The 20,910-nt window shown below is 38.6% G+C and overlaps 1 protein-coding gene across 1 annotated transcript in view; it reads right to left on the bottom strand.

Moving 5' to 3' along the window:
• Window positions 1–15,081, bottom strand: part of LOC106057642 (transmembrane protein 45B-like) — a 35,764-nt gene extending 20,683 nt beyond the window's left edge. Inside the window, exon 1 of the mRNA XM_013214944.2 lies at window positions 14,815–15,081. The gene's annotated coding sequence lies outside the window, so the exon portion shown is untranslated. The remainder of the gene's footprint in view (window positions 1–14,814) is intronic.
• Between the last annotated feature and the right edge of the window lie 5,829 nt (window positions 15,082–20,910).

Raw genomic sequence — 20,910 nt, forward strand, 5'->3', positions numbered from 1 at the left:
AACCTAACTCTAATGGGTACTTGACTTAAGTTGGATAAAGTAAAGGCGGTTGGTCGTTGTGGTGGCCACAAGACACCCTGCACGTTAACCGTTGGTCATAGAAACAGACCTCCGTAACATTATCTGCCCCATAGATAGCAAGGTCTGAAAGGGTAACTTTACTTTTTTTTAACTTTCTTTTCGCAATCACTTATTTCTCTCTCTTCTATCTCGATTTTATCTCTCTCTCTTTTCCTTTTTCCTTTCTCTCTTTCATCTCTCTCTTTTCTCTCTCTCTCTCTCTGCTCTCTTTCTTCTCTCTCTTTTCTCTCAACTCTCTCTTTCTTCTCTTTTTTCTCTCTATCCACTCTCTCTTTCTTTCCTCTGTTATCTATCTCTCTCTCTCTCCACTCCCTCTTTCTTGTCTCTCTCTCATTCGTAAACACAACACAAGCACTTCCGTCTCTTCTCAAATTCGAGTGATAAGGATGTAACCCAACCAACCACTTGCTGTGACAGCTACTGACCTCCAATTTAAGTTTGTATGAATCGTTAATAATGTCAAACCATTCAATGCGCTTTAGACTATGTTGAACACACTCCATTTCACCAGTGATCGTCTGTTTGCATTGAGATGGCAGGTTTTGAAAGTCCATTGAATAGAAAAACTTACAAAGAAACAAACCAAAATGGCATTGTAAACATTGGTAGAAAAGTATTTTGTAAGACGTGACCTAAGTCACGTCTGACTGGTGATAGGTCGAAGAAAAGAACAAGTGAGATCAATGTCAAATAGAAAACAGTTTTGACTTCTCGACAGTACAGCATGAATGTCTACATCTGACATTGTGACAGTATCGTCATGTCTGAGCAGCGATGTGACAAGTTTGAAACTCAAATGTGTGAAACCAGTTATGCGAAGTCCCAGTGACATTGCTGCCATGGCGCGAAGGAGTTTATTCATTTGGTTCATTGCGTCCGGAGTTTTGACTGATAGGGGCACACGTGGGTCATTGGGTTCCAATCTTTGAATACTATGAAGAAAATGTAGGCCAACCAACGTTCAGTGTTCCAACAGTACATTTGTAAGATTGTGTGACTGAATGGAGAGTCGTGACACTATTTACTTGTAATATGTTGAACATACATTGGAATATCTTTTTGATATTTTGAATTTTTGGCACAACGGAACAATTTAGTCCGTGTCGTGCCCAAAATTCCCCAAGGGTTACTTTTATATAGGTTAAGTGTTAAGAGTTACACAGCTGATGTATTAAAATAAGGTCCACTCACAAATCAAAATAGTACAAATTTTAGTTATCTGTAGTATATACGTATATATATCGTAAGTACTTTGCCCTATCTCAACTCAAATTTCAGTATTCAACCCCACCTCTCGGATAAAGCCCAGTAGATTCCCAGGATCAACGCAATCAAACTGTTTTGAGGTTGTGAACATCTTTTTGTGACCCTATGCCCAAATACAGAGTCACATACTTAAAATTATGAATTTATATTATATAATGAAATACACGGCCAATGAAACTTTGATGTCTAAAACTGCGAAGGTATGACCCTAAAAGATAAAACTGATAAATGAATTTTATTTTATAATAATAATACTCAAGCTTGTCTTCGGAGTCCGAAAATTAATCAGGAAGCTATACTTTATAATATATTTTAAATAGATCTACATCTGTTATCCTGTTTGGGGCTATTCTTGCCAGCATGTTCCGATGTAAGGGTAACAAATGTGTCGATTGAGGTCTGTCTCAACAATCAAAAGACGTATATTCTAGTCTTCGTGTCTTGAGCGTTACAGTTTTATTTATAGAGTTATGTTGTCATGCACCATTTAGAATAATCTCTGGCCTCATTGTAGATGAAAAGTAGGTCATAGTTTAGCTAGAACAAACTTGCAAGACCAAGAGATACGAGACCTATCGAGATCCAAAACAGGAAAAACAAAATAAGTGGATGGAAAAAGTGAGACTTTATAGAGATCTAGTGGTAGATTCAGGCGATAGACTTTCTAAATGTAGTGGTAGATTCAGGAGATAGACTTTCTAAATGTAGTGGTAGATTCAGGAGATAGACTTTCTAAATGTAGTGGTAGATTCAGGAGATAGACTTTCTAAATGTAGTGGTAGATTCAGGAGATAGACTTTCTAAATGTAGTGGTAGATTTAACTCCTCTCTACTTACTTCACAGATAGAACTATGCGTGTTGTATTTGCTCATTTCAATATTTATGAAAGTGATGAGACAAAACCTTCCTTTATTTAAACCTGCTCTTGTCTTTTTGTCTTCATTTGTTTAGCTACTGCCTATTGAAAACATCACTCAATATACAGGCTCTCTGTCCAAAATCAAACATGGCCAGGAAAACAGAAATTTAGCATTGTAGAACGGGAAATAAATTGTCTATGCTAGTTCAAAGTGTGTATACATTTTTTTCACGCACCCTGCATATATATATATATATATATATATATATATATATATATATATATATATATATATATATATATATATATATATATGCACTATAGGAATTCTCGCCCCTTCTCATTCATGGAGTCCATTACTGTCAGGTTGTAGCCGACGTGTTATTGTCATGGCATGACACTCATTGAGACATACGTGACTTTCAAGTGAACGCTGCCCAGTGACATCAGTGTTCCATTCTAAGAGTTATTTCAAAAGAACAAGAGGTGAACAGTTGCCTCATTTTGAAGAGACATCTTATTTATAGAATTAATGTTGAAGCTCGCTAATTAAACAAACAGTAGCCCTGTAGGCAGTGGCGTAGTGAACAAAACGTGCGCCCGATGCAAGGGACATTATTGTACCTACCCTACCCCATTTTCCGTGAAATATAAGCTGCGTGTGGCGACCCCCTGAGGGTGGCGTTTGGAGCATCGTGCTCCCTCCCCCCCCCCCCTGACTACGCCTCTGCCTGTAGGAGTTTAAATTCATCTAGATTTGGGTTTTCTTTTTACAGCAGAAGAAGAGATAACCCCGTCCTTGAAACAGTGTATACTACAATGAGGCTGGTGAAAGAGTTAATCCCTGCCCGAGGTCATGTAGATCTCGATTAGCTATTGACTAACTTGAACTACCTTCCATGTCTTGTTTTCAAACGAGTTCTTATGTATGTAACTGTACATCAATATTTCACGTTAATCTCTTAACAAGCAAAATATAGAAAAATCTTGTATAAAAAATCAACCTTAAGCAAGGAAAAGAACTCTACAGTTAGAAGTATATCTCTCAATGATGTAGTAATTATTTCCCTTATTCAATGTCAAAACAAAATAATTAATTACCAAAAATTAATTGACTAATTGTGTTTTTTTTAATTTATTCATATATTGTTTTTGCGAATAAATAATTGTGTAAAGTTTCAACTTGATCCGAGATTGGGTGTGGGAGAAATAACGTATACACACTTTTGACCAGACAGACAGAGTTGATATAAGCTTTGTTAAAATCTGGATACAACCGCAGTAGGCGTTCTAAGGTTCGAGACTGTACATATCACCAACTCAAAACAAAACTGGAACATTTTTTTAGAAATGTGCGAGCACATTTTTTAGTAGAACTGTCAAACTGTACAAGAAAACAAATTGCCGAACTTTAGTTTACAAAACATTGACTACGAATAGTCATTAAGTTCTAAGGTTAAAGTGAGCTACACATTATAACAAAACAATAATAGAGAGTATTAGTATATAGGCCTTCATATGACAAACGCTATTGTCCCATCTAAATCATTCACCTTAATCATTAGCCTAATCACTTACCTTAATTATGAGTTTAATCCCTCACCTAAATCATTAGCTTAAGCATTCACGTAAATCAATAAATGTTGATTTTAAGTGAATCAACAGTGATTTGATGAGGCGGGACAGAAGGAGCAGAAGTGAGTTTGTTTACAAAATGTAAGAATTGTATCCTCACGTCGTAAGAGCTCCAAAAAACAAACCTCAACAAAACTGAACAAACTTTGTTTCAATTGAACTCAAGCAACTTAACATCAGAAAATAGTTGACTTAACTTAAAAATGTATATTCAAAATATAAAACATAGATAAAATAATATAGTCTAAATTTATAATATAAATATAAAACATAAAAGACAAAGTTTGCCCTTGTTGATGTTGATGTTAAAAGGGACAACAAAAACAATCCTATCAGAAAATATCAATTTCCCCAAAACCTGTTGAAGTCACACTTTAAGTGTGAGCCTAGGTGTCACTTACACAGACCGCATCACTAATGAAGAGATTAGAAACAGGATCATTACAACAATTCGACATCACGATGACCTAACTACTGTCAAAACACGCTAAATTAAACTGTATGACTATATCACGGGGTCCTCAGGGCTTGCAAAGGACTTCCTTCAGGGAACAGTACCAGGATAAAGAAGAATAGACAAAGAAAGAAATCGATTGGAAGACAATATCAAAGAATGGATTGGAAGAAATTAGATCCAAGGTAAAAGAAAGTTGTCTGTTTGTTTGTTGTAAAATGTTTGACATGTTTCGGATGTCACAAAAGAGTTGAAGATAGTTTACTTCCTAGTCCAAACCTCCCGCAGGACGACGGGGGATGCGAGCAGGCAGGATTTGAACCCTCGACCATCGATAAATTCCGAACGACAGTCCAGCGCGCACACTGCACGACCAGGCAGGACTGGAGAAAGACACTTCAACGAGGGATAGGGTAAAGATACAGAGGTTGAACAATATCTCATTTCTTCTTGACAACTATCAGATCCATAACGTCATCAAACTATTTATATATGCATTCATTTTTTTGAATCAGAATAAAATCGATCGAATACTAATTCTAATTTCACTTGAGTGCTAGCGTGAGTCGACACGTGAGTGGGGTGTGGGAAACTAACTCACGTGTCGCATGACACAGCATTCAGTTCAACTTTCCCAAAGTTATGTATAGCAACAGCTTTGTCGCACATCGGCATTTGAAAAGTAAATGATACACAGTAAAATGATATCTAACTAGATGAATGCTAATTATTTTTGTTTAAAGGAAAACATGTAAATATATAACATAAAATCAATTCCTTCATTATGAAGCTGAATGCGGTCTATCATTTCCAAGTCGTGATTGTCAGAATAGCGTCATTGGTTGCTTGGACATTTTAAAATGTTTTTTTTAATCAACTTTTTTTAAAAAAATACTATGATGTAACGGAAGCTGCCACGTCTAAACAGCAAACATTCAACGAGATGTGTCTTATCTGGGTATCAAGATGACCTAATTAAAGTGAAATGTCCTGGCTTATCAATGATTTTTTTTTCTCTTCAATACCAAATGTTTAGCCGGCAGTTGGGAGGTAGAAATACTACCAGAGTACTACCACATGGTAGCAGGTGGCTCAGGACGGGCCTGCAACTGTTGTTAGAGTGACTTGACGTTGAGGTGTCAGCCAAACATAATTCTTGCACAACACTATCTATCTATCTATCTATCTATCTATCTATCTATCTATCTATCTATCTATCTATCTATCCATCTATCCATCTATCTATCTGTTTTGTCTTTCAGTCAGTCTGTCAGTCAGTCTTTCATTCAATATAGGTCCTCATTAGAAATTGATTACAACCTCATTTGCTATAAAATCAAAGATGGCCGTGAAGTCAGAACATCTCACTGGAAAGCTGATTACACTCGGAGGTTTGGCTTACTGCATTATTGTCTGTTTTTGCTCTAACAATTTTGGCTAGGCTAGTCTTTTTTTTTCTCTGCCTCAGAGCCTAAAACAAATGTCAATGAGGTTTCGAGACATGAGAAGCCAACATGGGCTAGTTGTGGCTTTGTTTCCACTCACTCTTACTGGCGACAATTATGTTTCATAGATGTAAGAAAAATTATGCTGGTGGCTACTGGGTTTGCAGAGTCATGTAAAACACTGCACTCATCTCTGATCTTCGGAATGGAAGACATTGCCATTGAAATTAGAAGTAGTGTACAAATAAATACAATATTACCAAGTCTAACTATTTTAATGCGTAATGTTCACACACAAAAACAAACTTAAACAACAATCTCTTTCTGGTTTGCTCAAAATACCCTTACACACACTCAGGGTTGAATATCTTTCTGGTAAGTCAAAACGCACACCACAAACACACATACGCACAAAATGAAGATCCTTTTTTCTGACTAATAATTTGGATATGCCAAATATAAAACTACAACCGATTCTTCTAGGAAACAAGCAGTTCACCTCCTGTCTTCATCAAACTGTCGACTATACAGTTTTTACACCATACTAAGTGTTACTATACACTATTTAAACCATGCTAAAAGCTATTAGTTTTATTTGATCTACAATATTCAATAAACTTGTCTCAATCTGTCCCAGGCTTAAGGTGTAAATAGAAAGAAGGGAGGTAAGTATGTATATTTACACTACCTCACATTTTTTGTTTGTTTTATGTATGCACGTTTTTGTTTTTTTTGTTTTTTTAACTTTTAGTTAATGTCTTAAAAGTCAACGTGACGGTGGTGGGTTCCATTCCCCCTTTCTAGGTAAAAGACGACTTGTTTTGTTTTTTTAAAGTAGGCCTACGTTATTATTATTTTAGCTTTTATATAGCGCTACTTTCATGCTTATAGCATGCTCAGAGCGCTTTGGTCCAATCTCATCTTTATACCGGTGGGGGGGGGGGGGTGTATCTAGGAGTTGGTTTTCCGTGCTGCCTCTAGGCGCTCAGTAAACGCAACTCTGCCCGAGTCGGGTGTCGAACCTCAAGTCCCCTTCTAGGTAGCCAATACAAGCCAAGTTCAAGCGCACTTAGCCTATCGACCACAATTAAAATTGATTACTTATGAACAAAAACATCAAGTGATGAAATATTTTGTTTCATGGTGCACTGTAAACTACTACAAACACTACATTATTCACTACAATACATTTTAGCCGTTGAGTACAATCGCAGGTTCAAAAACATAAATTTGAACATATTTCTGGCGGTTTAACTCCTTACCCCCCCCCACACACACACACACAAGCAAGTCATCAAGGCTTAAAGCTTTTGTAAAATTATATTTAATTTTTTTTTTTTGTTATGATTGCTTGAATTTTAAAAACATTCGAGTAGTCTCAAGTAGCTGGAAATAGAATACATGTCACATCATATTATTTAGTCAATCGCCAATTAGCATTGACGTCACTCTGAGTTTGTGTGTGTGTGTGATTGTAAGGGGACATTAAGCCGAAGAACATCCTGAACGTCTTTATATGTCACGTGAACACAACTATTTATAGTCCCAGTGACAAGATGAATGGTTTATTTTGTCATTGTTTTTTAGGTGGTCGTTTGAGGAGACCTATTGTTTGTGTCGTCAGGTGTGCACTGTCACCAGGAAAATAGTTTGGGAGAGGGGGAGTGCTTAGGTATTTTTTTTCTTAAAGCATTACCCCTACAGCACTACACTAGAGACTAGAGTTACACGTATCAGGCCTTCTTTCGTTGCTTTCTAGCCCAAATCTCATGCAGAACGTCAGAGCAGGGCCGACACCTTAGGCATAGACAAACTAGGCAGCCGCCTAGGGACCCCAATCTTATAGGAAGCAAAAATGGCTGTTAATATTTGATGTACACAAATAATTGGGTGCAGCATCATTAGTATGGAGTGTTGGAGATGGCAGTGGGCAGGGTTTGAACTCGTGATAACAGTCCAAAGCGCCTTCCATGCGACTAGGCAGCCACCCAAAGAAATCATCACCCCAACATTGTCTAGTGCCAAATAAATCATCACCCCAACATTGTCTAGTGCCAAATAAATCATCACGCCTATATTGTCAGATGCCAAAGAAATCATCACGCCAATATTGTCTAATGTCAAAGAAATCATAACGCCAATATGTCTAGTGCCAAAGAAATCATCACGCCAATATGTCTAGTGCCAAAGAGATCATCACGCCAATATGTCTAGTGCCAAAGAAGATTTGATTTGATTTGATTTTTGATTTGAGGCACATCGGCACAATTTAGGCCATGTCGTGCCTGCAGTCCCCTAAGGATCCCTCTCTCTCTAAACAACAAGGGCCATATTCTATACAGTCATATCATTAAAATCAAGGTCTATTCACACTTAAAATAGTAATGGTAGTAAAAATTTAAATATTTGGTAAAAATCTAATGTAAATAGTGCATGTTCACAAATTCATAAATCAGATCTTCGTAGATAGCCCCACTTCCCGGATAAAGCCCAGTACCTTCCCAGGGTCGACATTATCAAATAGTGTATTTAAATTAGTGACTCTAAAATATTTCGCCCTGACATCCTGGTATCTGGGGCAATCAACGAGGATATGTTCCACGGTGAGGCGAGAGTACTCCCAAAGTGGGGGCTCCTCTCTCTTCAGTACAAAAGAGTGCGTGATGTAGGTGTGGCCAATCCTAAGTCTGGACATGGTCGTGCTACCACGCCTTGTCAGACCCTTAGATGTGGGCCGCCACCTGACATCCGCCACAATCTGCCTGAGTTTACTGTGAGTCTCAGCCTCCCATCGGTTCTGCCACTCTCGATAGGTGGCAGAGTCAATACTTTGTCTCAGGTCCGAGTAGGGAATTTGGGTTCCTGACACCGCATGATTTAGGGCTCTCTTTGCTTCTCTGTCTGCGGCTTCGTTTCCCTCAATGCCAACATGGGAGGGGACCCAGATGAAGGTGACATCCCTACGGTCGGCTGTTATTTGGTCCAACAGCTTCAGGCTCTTATGTACCAATGGGATGTCAGTCTTCATCCGCCCCAAAGCTTGCAATGCAGATTTGGAGTCGGAGCAGATTATAAATTTCCTCCTTTCTGATGCTTTTACGGCCATAAGTGCAAGCATATTGCGTGCTATTCGGCCGTAAAGATGGAGCAGCCATCGGGGAGTCTACGGGAGATTTTGTTCCGAAAGGAGCAGGCACACGCGACCTTTCCCTCCATTTTGGATCCGTCTGTGTAGATGGTGCCACAATTTCCGTAGCTCTCCTGCAGTTCCCTAAAGTGGACTTGTAGTATGCTTGGGTCTGTATTTTCTTTTTTGAAATTGAGGAGGGATAAATTTAATTTGGGTTTATTCATTAGCCAAGGAGGGTTCTGAGGGGTTTCTATTTTAGAGATTTGGTCAATGGGTGGGGTTAAATTTTGGATGGGTTCTCTCATTCGAAGGCCCAACGGCTGTATGACGTTAGGCCTTCGATTGTATAATTCTACCTCTGTGGGGTTAAATATGGAGTCAAAAGCAGGGTTCGTGGGGTTGGATTTTAGCTTGACCATATACTGCATTGCAAGCTTTTTCATTCTTATATCCATGGGGAGTTCTCCAGCCTCCACATGGAGACTTGGGATAGGTGATGTACGAAACGCGCCGAGACAGAGACGCAGGGCAGCATTTTGTATTGGTTCCAGTATTTTTAGGTACGACTTCCTTGCTGCTCCATATATTATGGATCCGTAGTCTAGCTTGGATCGAATTAGACTTCGATAGAGCAGCAGCAAGGTATCTCTGTCAGCTCCCCAGTCCGTATGGCTGAGTACTCTTAGTATGTTTAATGACTTTTGGCATTTCTTCTTAACTTCCTTAATGTGGGGGAGAAAATTAAATTTGGAATCTAAGGTGAGGCCTAAAAATTTTGTAGTTTTCACGACAGGAATCTTCTTTTTGTGTATAAATAGTTCAGGGTCTGGGTGGAGTCCCCTTAGATTACAAAAATGCATACTAACTGTTTTGGAGTCTGAGAATTTGAAACCATTATAGTTTGCCCAACCCTGAATTTTGTTTAAACATAGCTGGATATTTCTTTCTAAGGTGTTCATGTTTTTCCCATAAGTGAGAATGACAAAGTCATCAACATACAAAGAGCACTCTATGCCAGGGGACAGCGCATTTATGATGCTATTTATTTTAATGTTGAACAGGGTGACTGACAGAATGCTGGCCTGGGGTACACCCATTTCCTGGTCATGAGTGTCAGAAGCGGAAATGCCCACTCGAACCTGAAATTTTCGATCTTTCAGGAATTCCTCCACAAAACGGGGGAGGTGTCCCTTAAGCCCCTTAAGCGCCAGGTCACGTAGAATGCCATGTTTCCAGGTTGTGTCATAGGCCTTTTCTATATCGAAGAATACAGCTACTAGATGTTCTCTTCTGAGTAATGCATTTCTAATATAAGCTTCCAGCCTTACCAGGTGGTCAGTTGTTGTCCGCCCCTGCCGGAATCCGCACCAGTAGAAAGAATTACAAGCAGCTGACTTGGCAGTAGAAAGAATTGCAAGCAGCTAACTTGGCAGTAGAAAGAATTGCAAGCAGTTGACTTGGCAGTAGAAAGAATTGCAAGCAGCTGACTTGGCAGTAGAAAGAATTGCAAGCAGTTGACTTGGCAGTAGAAATAAATTTAAAGCAAACGTTCAATAAAGAAGATAGAAAGAATTGCGATAATTAAACGTATAGTTTATTGAAAATACATTTTTGACAAAAAGAAAAAACTGTGGTTATTCCGCTGAGCTTTTGGTCTAAAATATTGATTATGATATATATTTTACCTGAAACATTAGTACGACAATCCCAAACAAGTTTGATGTCCTGCAACGTATTTACAACCTAGCTTTAGGTCAGACCACTATAAACACATTGCGTGCGACATCAAGTCTAATCAATGGTGTATAGATAACTTTCTAGTTTTAAATGTTCAGAAAACTAAAGAAATGATTATTGACTTTAGGAAACATAAAGGCTACATTGCAGAAATTCAGATAAACAATCAAACCATAGAACAAGTACAAGAATATAAATACCTAGGTACAACCATCAACAACAAACTGAGATGGAGTGAATACTGTCAAAACCTCTACACAAAAATTCACCAGCGACTCTTCTATCTCAGAAAACTAAGAAAATTTAACATCGACAAAACAATTATTAAACTTTTTTATACAGCAACCATCAGCAGTCTAATTAACTTTTCCATCACCTGCTGGTATGGTAATACTTCACTGGCACAAAGACATAGACTAATTAAAAAAGCATCGTATATCACTCGAATACAGCTACTATCTCTTGAAGAGCTTGAAATATGCCTTTCAAACAACACTCGATTCTTAAGGACAACCTGCACCCATTAAACCACTGTTACATAAGATCTGAACGAAGTGGTCGTCTCCTTTCCATTAGGATTAAAACAGAAAGATTTTAAAACTCCTTTATCCCAATTTCGGTCAGAGTGTTACAAGATCAGCTGTCGTATTCCAGAAGTACATAGAAGTTAAATTTATAAAGCGCTGGTTGTGAATGTGTATGTGTTTCGTGTGTGAATGTTGTTCGAATTGTTCATCTATACTGTTATTGTACTGTAGTTACGCTGATGTCAATTGTAGTCAAACTGAATTTCCATTTGATTGGATCAATAAAATTATCTTATCTTATTTTACTAGCGTGTGTGTGTCTCACTGAGAATTTATGACTTGTGTTCAATATTAAAATTCTCAAGACTTTACGACTTCAGAAAAACTGTAATACCACTTCAAGACCCGCCCCGATGTAATGAAATCAGAATACTTGGGCCTACCATTAAGACATACTTCTATGTCTTTAAGACAGTGATCGTAAATATGCAGTAACTAATCCGGCGTTCTTTCTTATTAAACATTTGTTAAATGCGGGGGTGCGGTGGTCGAATGGTTAAGCGCTTGGATTCCGAACTGTGGGTCCTGGGTTCGAATATAGGTGAGGACTGGGATTTTGAAGTCGATCCAACTGTAATGAGTACCTAGCTTTAGTTGGTCGTTGTGCTGGCCACATAACACCCTGCCCTTTAACTGTTGGCCAAATAAACGGATGACCTAAACATCACCTCGCTCATAGATCGCAAGGTCTGAAAGGGGAAACTTTACTTACTTAATTACTTTGTTAAATGCAAACTGTATCCAAGTGCTATGATTACATTGTCGACCTCTTTATTAGGCCTACCCTCTACATATGTATACCTAGACTTTTAGGCTGTAACATCACGATAGTAAGAGAGACAAAAAAAAAGTTCTGCGGTAGTTCTATACACTACTTTCACTAGAAATCACTGATATGATAATCAAATGAATGATCAACATGTGAGTGTGTATACTGAGCGTGGGAAAGTGTGAACACTTTTGATCAACAAACAGATATGACAAACAGTAGAAAATTGAACAGAGATGGCGGTGTTTGGAGCGAATATATTATTACCTAGTGTGGCAAGCAAGATATCCTTGGGCGGGGAAACAAAAATAAGAATCAAACCAGCAGTCTATTATTTTTGGCAAGGTACTCGTGAGTCCGGAATTAAACGATATGATGGCTGCCTGGTCGTGAGGTTTGCGCGCTGGACTGTCGTTCGGATTTATCGATGGTCGAGGGTTCAAATCCTGCCCGCTCCCATCCCCCGTCGTCCTGCGGGAGGTTTGGACTAGGAAGTAAACTATCTTCAACTCTGAAGGAACATCCGAAACATGTAAAACATTTTACAAACAAACATTTTAATAGATTTGGAAATTATGATTTAAATTTTGTTTTAAATGATATCTGGATTTTTTTTAAAATATGCCTAAGTGTATACCACACTCAATAGTTGTATTAGAAATGTTTACAGAACTGTCAGTGGCGAAGCAAGGTACGACTCGTGAGTCCGGAATTAAACGATATGATGATGCCAACCCCACCCCCCTCCCGTTTTAAGCTTAAGTGGGAAGCGTGGTCGAGAGGCCAAAATCTAGTCATGTATGCATCCGTCTACTTTGTATGTGACATTGAAATTAATCCAGTAAATTGAAAACAAAATGATTCAGTATGAAGTGAACTAGGCCTACACTATACGTTGAGACGCAGATTTATCAAAGCTATATTTTATAACACCGGTGTTGACATTTTACATTGAATGTGTCCAGGATTACGAGATTATCAACTTTACCCCACCCTCGAAAAATAAGTCAGTCGGACTCAACATCTGACTAATGCTGTAGTAAAAGTAAAAGACTCTGACTACTGTTTTGGTAGAAGTATCTGACTACTGCTTTGATAGAAGTATCTGACTACTGCTTTGATAGAAGTATCTGACTACTGCTATAGTAAAAGTATCTGATGATTTTAAAATACAAGTTCCTGCTTCCTGCTAAAACAAATCATTAACAATTCATGTGACACACTTGAACATATATTTTGTTATTATGTCGCAATGATACAATGCAGATAACGGGCACTAAGGTCTACTTTAAGGTACCGTATTGTCTTGAAGTGCTTTATGATCCTTCACACTTACAGTCTCTTAAGATTGTGCTTTTTTTTTTCGGTGTAAGGGGAACAAGTTGCATGCCCTGCTGCAGCAAGCTAAGTTTCGCAAATGTCAGAGTGACCAAGGTTCTATATAGGCTACATTACACAAGTGATGTTAGAGTGACCAAGGTTCTATATAGGCTAGATTATGCAAGTGATATCAGAGTGACCAAGGCTCTATATAGGCTACATTACACAAGTGATGTTAGAGTGACCAAGGTTCTATATAGGCTACATTACACAAGTGATGTTAGAGTGACCAAGGTTCTATATAGGCTACATTATGCAAGTGATATCAGAGTGACCAAGGCTCTATATAGGCTACATTACACAAGTGATGTTAGAGTGACCAAGGTTCTATATAGGCTAGATTATGCAAGTGATATCAGAGTGACCAAGGCTCTATATAGGCTACATTACACTAGTGATAGAGTGACCAAGGCTCTATATAGGCTACATTACACAAGTGATGTCAGAGTGACCAAGGTTCTATATAGGCTACATTACACTAGTGATAGAGTGACCAAGGTTCTATATAGGCTACATTATGCAAGTGATAGAGTGACCAAGGTTCTATATAGGCTACATTACACAAGTGATATCAGAGTGACCAAGGTTCTATATAGGCTACATCACACTAGTGATGTCAGAGTGACCAAGGTTCTATATAGGCTACATTACACAAGTGATGTCAGAGTGACCAAGGTTCTATATAGGCTACATTACACAAGTGATGTCAGAGTGACCAAGGTTCTATATAGCCTAAGCTACATTACACAAGTGATAAAATAAATTATATACCATGTTACAAGTTTTGCCTTTTATTGTTTAAGCAGATTGTTAGGCCAACCAGTGCTAGATTTAACTATAGACAACATAAGGTATAGTTTAGCCCTCACCCATAATATTGTTCTGAAGAAAAATCAAAGGAATAAATTGATAGTAAGGCCCCCGTATCTCAAATAGCTTAGGGCCTTCTCAAGTGTAAATGCGGTCCTGATACGAACAATTAATAAATGCCTATACGTGACATGTCATTAAAAGAAGACGATAAACGCTCAATTAGGCCTTAGTTTACTATAGGCTACTACAAGCTATAGGGTGTCAACTTTACAATGTTTTAAAAATAATGCCCACTATGCTGCTACATTTATTTCTAATGCAAAGGTTAAATTCCTGGAATCTTATTAAGAGCAGAGATTGTTTCAAAAAATATAGGTATAGGTCTAGATATAATTACTATGGAATGCGCGCCTTCCCTACCCGGTTAATGGTGTCAAAAGATGTTGAAAAACACACATTTTTCAGGATAAGGGCCAAATACAAATAGTAAATCGACAAGAAAATTAGAGATGACATGTCTTAGCCGCGTCTTAGGACTGACAAAACACCCTGGGATAGAATTATTCCAGGAAAAAACTAATCGGTCACGTTTGAAAACCTTCCAGTTGAATAACGCACCTGGTAACCATTGTAATTTAAAACACAATCTTCACTTACCTCTGTCTGCAGACTGGATCACAGTTTGTTGAATATAGCAACGGGAAAAAGTCACCGTTAATATCACTTTACTAGTACGCTTTTTTAATACTCCTTTTCAGTGTGTGCAACGTAAATCTAGTTTCTTAAAGACACAGAACAAGATAAAGATACTTTCTATTCAATGAAATATAACAATGCCTTGATATGTATTTTCAAAAAAAAAAAAATGTGTTTATCCCCGTGGTAACTAGAGTCCCTGTCAGTGTCGCTACAGGTGAGACACACGGGGGGGGGGGGGGGGGGAGTACTGCGTGTTTGGTTTGCTGGCCTCGATGGCGCACAAATCGCGAGACGAGCGTGTCTTCGTGTGTGTGTGTGTGGGTGGGTGTAGGGGTGTGTGCATGTGTACTAAGTGCTGAGTGGCGCGTATCCGTGAAGAATTTTACCAGAAATAAAAAAAAAAGTGATTTCGAACTTTCCATTCATTCTTTAGAAGAGGAATGTAGGTGTTTCAAAAAATGCTGCCAAGCTAGTAATTTTTTTAGGCGCATTACTGCAAAGTTTAAATTCAAAAAGGAAACTATATATATATATATATATAAACCAACACATGTGTTTTTTTGGATCAGATCTCTTTCCCTATCCAACATGATGTGTATATATCGTCCACATTCACCTCATAACTATTTCATTGTACGAAGCAACGACAAGCCTTTTGACTCTTATAACTATCCTCACTGATGGTTTGGGTTCGAACTCTGCCCTCGTCCGTCTGCGGCCGATCTACATGTGGACTGAGCTAGGACGTGACATCTACATTTCTAAATGAACATCTCAAACTTGCGAGTCAGTCATGCACATGATAAGCAACAGCAATGTATTAGGTTCGAGCCTAAACCCTTCTTTTTTTTTTCTTTTTTTTTTTTTTTTTTGCGGCCTCTTTTATTAGCCTACATGTCGAAATGAGACTTAATGAGACTTGATGAGACTTCTTCGTGTAGTACAGGATGAACGTAAACACTAAACACCTTCTAAGTAACTGTCAAAGTCAGACACAACAGCAAAGGCAGCCATTACATTAGCCCCCCCCCCCAACACACACACACACACACACAAATACAGACACAACCAATTAGTATAAAGTTCTAGACCTTGGGAACACAAAATTATTTTTTATATATTTTTGGAAGGTTGTTTCCGAATAATGTCAAGACAGCGACCTGATTGCTAAACAGCAAAGAATTCTCGAGATGGTTTTTGCTATGATCACAAGTTTCATTCTCAACTTTAGCAGAAGTCGACTTTTCTGTCTAGCCTACTAGCGTCGTATCATGTTCGGGTGTGATTTTAGTTTGACAATGTAACACTTACGAACTGTTGGATCTAGGGGTTTACCTTGGTGAAGATTGAGATTTTGACAGTCCTAAGACCACCCAGCTATTTCGAATGGATACCTGACATTAGTGAGAAAGGGGAGAGGTAAAAGGGGTTGGTCGTTTTGCTGGACACGTTAACTGTGATCTATAGAAACAGATGACCTTTACATCATCTGCCCAAAAGATCACAAGGTCTGAATGGGGAACTTTAATTTACTTACTTGACTATGCTATACTTCAGAAGTGTATCTTATCCTTATCTTATATAATACAGACGTTACTTTAAAAAAAGATGATAATTACGTCCTACGCGTCATGCATCTAGCCATGCATGTTAACCAATGACTTAAATTCTGCCAAGTCATTGCATTTTCTAGCTGGCTCAGGCAACCCATTCCGTGCTCTAATATCAAACATCTATCAAGTCACAGAGTAAAGACTCGAGTGAGTCGAACGCATACACTTTGGTTATATAAATATACATTTTATTTTAGCATTTGATATTGAAAAAAAATTTATAAGCTTAAATATCAATAATGACTCAGAAATCTCATTTATTAAAACAAATGAAATATCTCGTTTTCAAGCCCACACCTCACACACACTTTAGATGTATTGGTCAAAGCAATTTTAAAAGGACCGCTAACGCTTTGACGAGTTGTGGTGTTAGCGTTGTTTGGCATATAGGTTCTACCTACGTTTCTCCTGCAACAGAATTAATTAATTTCAACAACTTGACTAAACAATTGGTTATTTCTTTCAATAATTCGTGCGTTGTCATCGCCAATCAATAATTGTGCAAAGTTTTAACTTGATCCGAGAATGAGAAGTGGGAGAATGAACGTGAACGAGATTTTAACCTTGCTGGCAGACAGCCGGCGTAAGTCAGTCTACGATATATAATAGCCGTCTTATGATGTCATCATTTCTCTGAAACTCCATGTCAACTAGACACAGCAAGGCGAAGCTAAAGACTTCCCCGTCAAACTCCCGTCTAGCGCATTATTGATTTTTAATCATTAAACCAGTACTCAAAATCAGTTCACAGCGGTGCCTATCTATTGATACCCTAGTTTTTAGTTACATGTGCCCCCCCCCCCCTTTTTGGATGGTACTAAAAATAATTGTCCAATATCTTAGTGTGTAGTTAAGTGGTTAGAACCGCTAACTGAGGGAACTACATGATGGGTGCCTGGTCGTCACGCATACGCTTCGGACTGCCATTTAAGTTCGAACAACGTCTGCAGCTGTCCTCTGCCCCCCTCCCCCTGCAGGAGGTTTGGGCTATGACGTAATAATCTTTATTTCTAAGGGAAAGTCAGAAACGTATTTGAAACAGTGTTGGCTACCGATGCAGTGTATGAGTTATACATTTGAGATTAAGTTGGGGTGCATAACGCTTTCCGCAGAATGAAATTCTTCTTCCACACAGCCCCTTCCCCCACGGGCCACATCACCTATGTCTACAAAAGATTCGAGACTGGACTAGTGCGCGCTGAGCTTGCTACAGCAAAAATGATCGAGGCGCGCTATAGGCTACGGACGTTTGAGGGCAACACAGATTGTTGTGGTCACTGACTCAAAACCTGTACTACAGGCTTTGCAAAGCCCTGGACCATGGCCCCCCAAAATCAACACTGTCATCATGGCTTCATACAGTACAAAGCAACGCTATGGCACCCCTGTAATAATGCAGTGGGTACCGAGTCACTTAGGTGTGACTGGCAACACTATTGTAGACTCCTTTACCCACCAAGGAGGGCTAATTCCACCCACCGAACATGCTGTAAGTTTCCATCATGCTCTAGCTATAATTAAAAAAAAACAGAAATGGAAAAGTGGTTTGAGTGCTGGGAAGCGTCCCAAAAAGCCCGTGGAGTATGGGAGCGCATGACGCGCCCTGACCGCACTTCCCCGTGGTGGAGGCTGCCCAGGCCTGAGCAAGCTATTATAGCACAGTGCAGGACAGGCCACTGTCCTGTTGGCTCATATTTCTCACGGCTATGGCCAAATTTCGATTCAAGGTGTCCCCGCTGCGGGGAAGAAGAGGAAACCGTGCCTCATATTCTGTTTGACTGCCCAAGACTTGGTGATCTCCGTCTCGACAGGTCTGGGAAACAAAAAATTCTCGACCTGTATGGTGGCATGTATACACTATGCAATACAGCAGAGTTTCTGTCAAGGGCTTTTGCAAGAGAGGATTTGAGGTTCTCAAGCCTTCACTCAAATGGGGTTTGATGATGATGATGACGGCCATTGCCTACATTAAGACAAAGACTAAGACTAAGACTGCTTTATTGATCCTTACGGAAATTTGTTGTGATTACAAGGACTCGTTTCTCATATAAAGACAACACAACAGAAAAATACACATAAATACAACAGACAACATAAAGAGTTCATTCAGCGACTACACACAGGTATCTTGGTGCATTTCATGTTCCCTGATCAATGAGTGGCGGTGATAGAGTCTGACCGAGTGAGGTACGAACGAGTTTTTGTACCGCTCCGTTCTTGTTTTGATTGACAGAAGTCGCCCACTTCACGACGACCTGGCGTAGTTCTGATGGAGCGGGTGGCCGTTGTCTTCCAAGATTTTTTCGATTTTTCTTAGGCACGTTTGTTCAAAAAGTTCCTTTAAATTTGGTAATGTTGTGAGTGTAATTTTTTATGCTTTTTTTTAATGATGTTTTCTAGACGTCGCAACAGTTTAGATGAGGCGTTGCCTTGCCAACAACTTATTCCGTATTTTAGCAGATTTTGTACAGTCGCGCCGTAAAATGTCTCAAGGATATTCTTGTTTAATTTAAAACTGTTGAGTTTGTATAGAAAAAAGAGTCGCTGGGCTGTTTTCTTTGTCAGAGTTCCAAGGTGGTCTTCCCATGAAAGCTTGTTGTTGATGATAACGCCTAGATATTTATATGCCTTTACTTGTTCTATAGATGTAGTGTTTATTTCCATTTCACAAATAGTATGTTTTTTCTTTCTTAAATCTATTATAAGTTCTTTAGTTTTTGTTACATTCAGTTCTAGAAAGTTGTCGGTGCACCAGTTTGTAAACTCTTCTATCGAGCTTCGATACTGAGTTTCGTCTCCTGAAATAAGATCGACTATCAGCGAATTTATTAATAATACATCTCATTTTTTGACGTTTGATTTTTTTTTCTATTTCTTCCATTTGAGCCATTTTAATGTTGACATGTTCCTATTTAAATATTTACAACTTTAGTAAATCGACATTTGGATAAAACTTAAACTTCCAAATTCTTCTGTTTGACAACTTAATTTGATCATTTCTACCAGTTCTTAAATATTGTCAGTCACACAATGGATCAAACATACAGTAGACTACACAACAGATCAAACTGACTAAATATTTGTGTGTGTTTTGGGTCTTTTAACTTAAATCTCTCTACTTCTATCAGATCTAGATCAGGTCTTACTATTGTAAATTGGATGGTTTTGAAAATCTCTCCCCCCCCCCTTTCCCCAAAGTTTTTTTTTTTAATAATGTAGTAGGGCCTACTAGTCGACCGGCGGTGTAGCATACACCGCTATTTTGCAGGGCTGGCCTTAGGCCACTGCAACCTATGCGACCGCAGTGGGCCCCGCACTTTCATAGGACCCGCGCTAATTTCATTTTATAACTTATAACAGATTTCCCGCGGCCTCCTGTCGATTTACCAGGAGCTCCTGGAAATCTCCTGAAATTGCAAAATATAAACACAAAAAAAAGCCCTGGAAATATCCGGAAATTATTAAAATCTTTAGAAGAAACTTACACAAATCTCCTGAAATATATAGACAAAATTGTCATTTTGGAGTGTCATTCAATATGGATATTAAACGCCAATCCTGCGTGCGATAAAAAAAAAAAACGGCATTATGCAATACCCGTAATTGTGAAATCTAGTGAAAAAAAAACTTCTCGCGCCTCAAACTATTTAGTGAAGGGTGAATACAGAGTAGATTTCTTGTTCTCTTTTCATGACTTCTTGGTCACAATGGTTAAAGACCAACTGGAGAGGTTTTGGGGTCAATCACAGAAACCGTTTTAATACTTGTTTTCTGTAATTTAATGCTTAAAAAACATGTATATAAAATGTTTTCTATAACTTTTAAGCCGATAATGAGATATTAGCATTTAAATGTGGGTTTTAGGGACACTAAAAAGTCTTAGTCTCGTAGCCCATCGAGGTGTTTTTTCTCCCTCACTACAGGGTTCTGCGACGTCATAATTTGGAAATTAGGTCACCTACTAAATTTAGAGCTAAGCGATTAGCCTAGATCCAGTCAAGCGTACTAGTATCGAGTTTTAGTCCACCCTACAACGTGGATCAGTCTATGAAAGTGCGGGGCCCACTGTTACATTGGACAGAAACACACTGTGTTGTGGTCAAATACTTTTGTTTTCTCTTTAGGGAAATGAAAAAAATAAATGAATGGATCCGTCAAACGGATGTTTCTGCAGCCAAATGCGCTACAGTATCTAACCATATTTTAAAATCCTTTATATTCGGAGCAAAGAGTATTTAAAGTTGTTTTTATTCATCTAAGCCCTAGAGGAATCAAGCGCTATACTTTACTAGAATATAACTAGATATAGGCCATGAAGAGAATTATATATGTAGATAGATATTTGTATATATAGGTCTGTGGTTTTAAACCACTTGACACTGACATATATATATATATGTTTTAGCGGATGGAAATCTTTAGTAATAAAAGTACTATTTGT

Source organism: Biomphalaria glabrata, chromosome 6 (assembly GCF_947242115.1).
Source record: "Biomphalaria glabrata chromosome 6, xgBioGlab47.1, whole genome shotgun sequence".
Taxonomy (NCBI): Eukaryota; Metazoa; Mollusca; class Gastropoda; family Planorbidae; genus Biomphalaria; species Biomphalaria glabrata.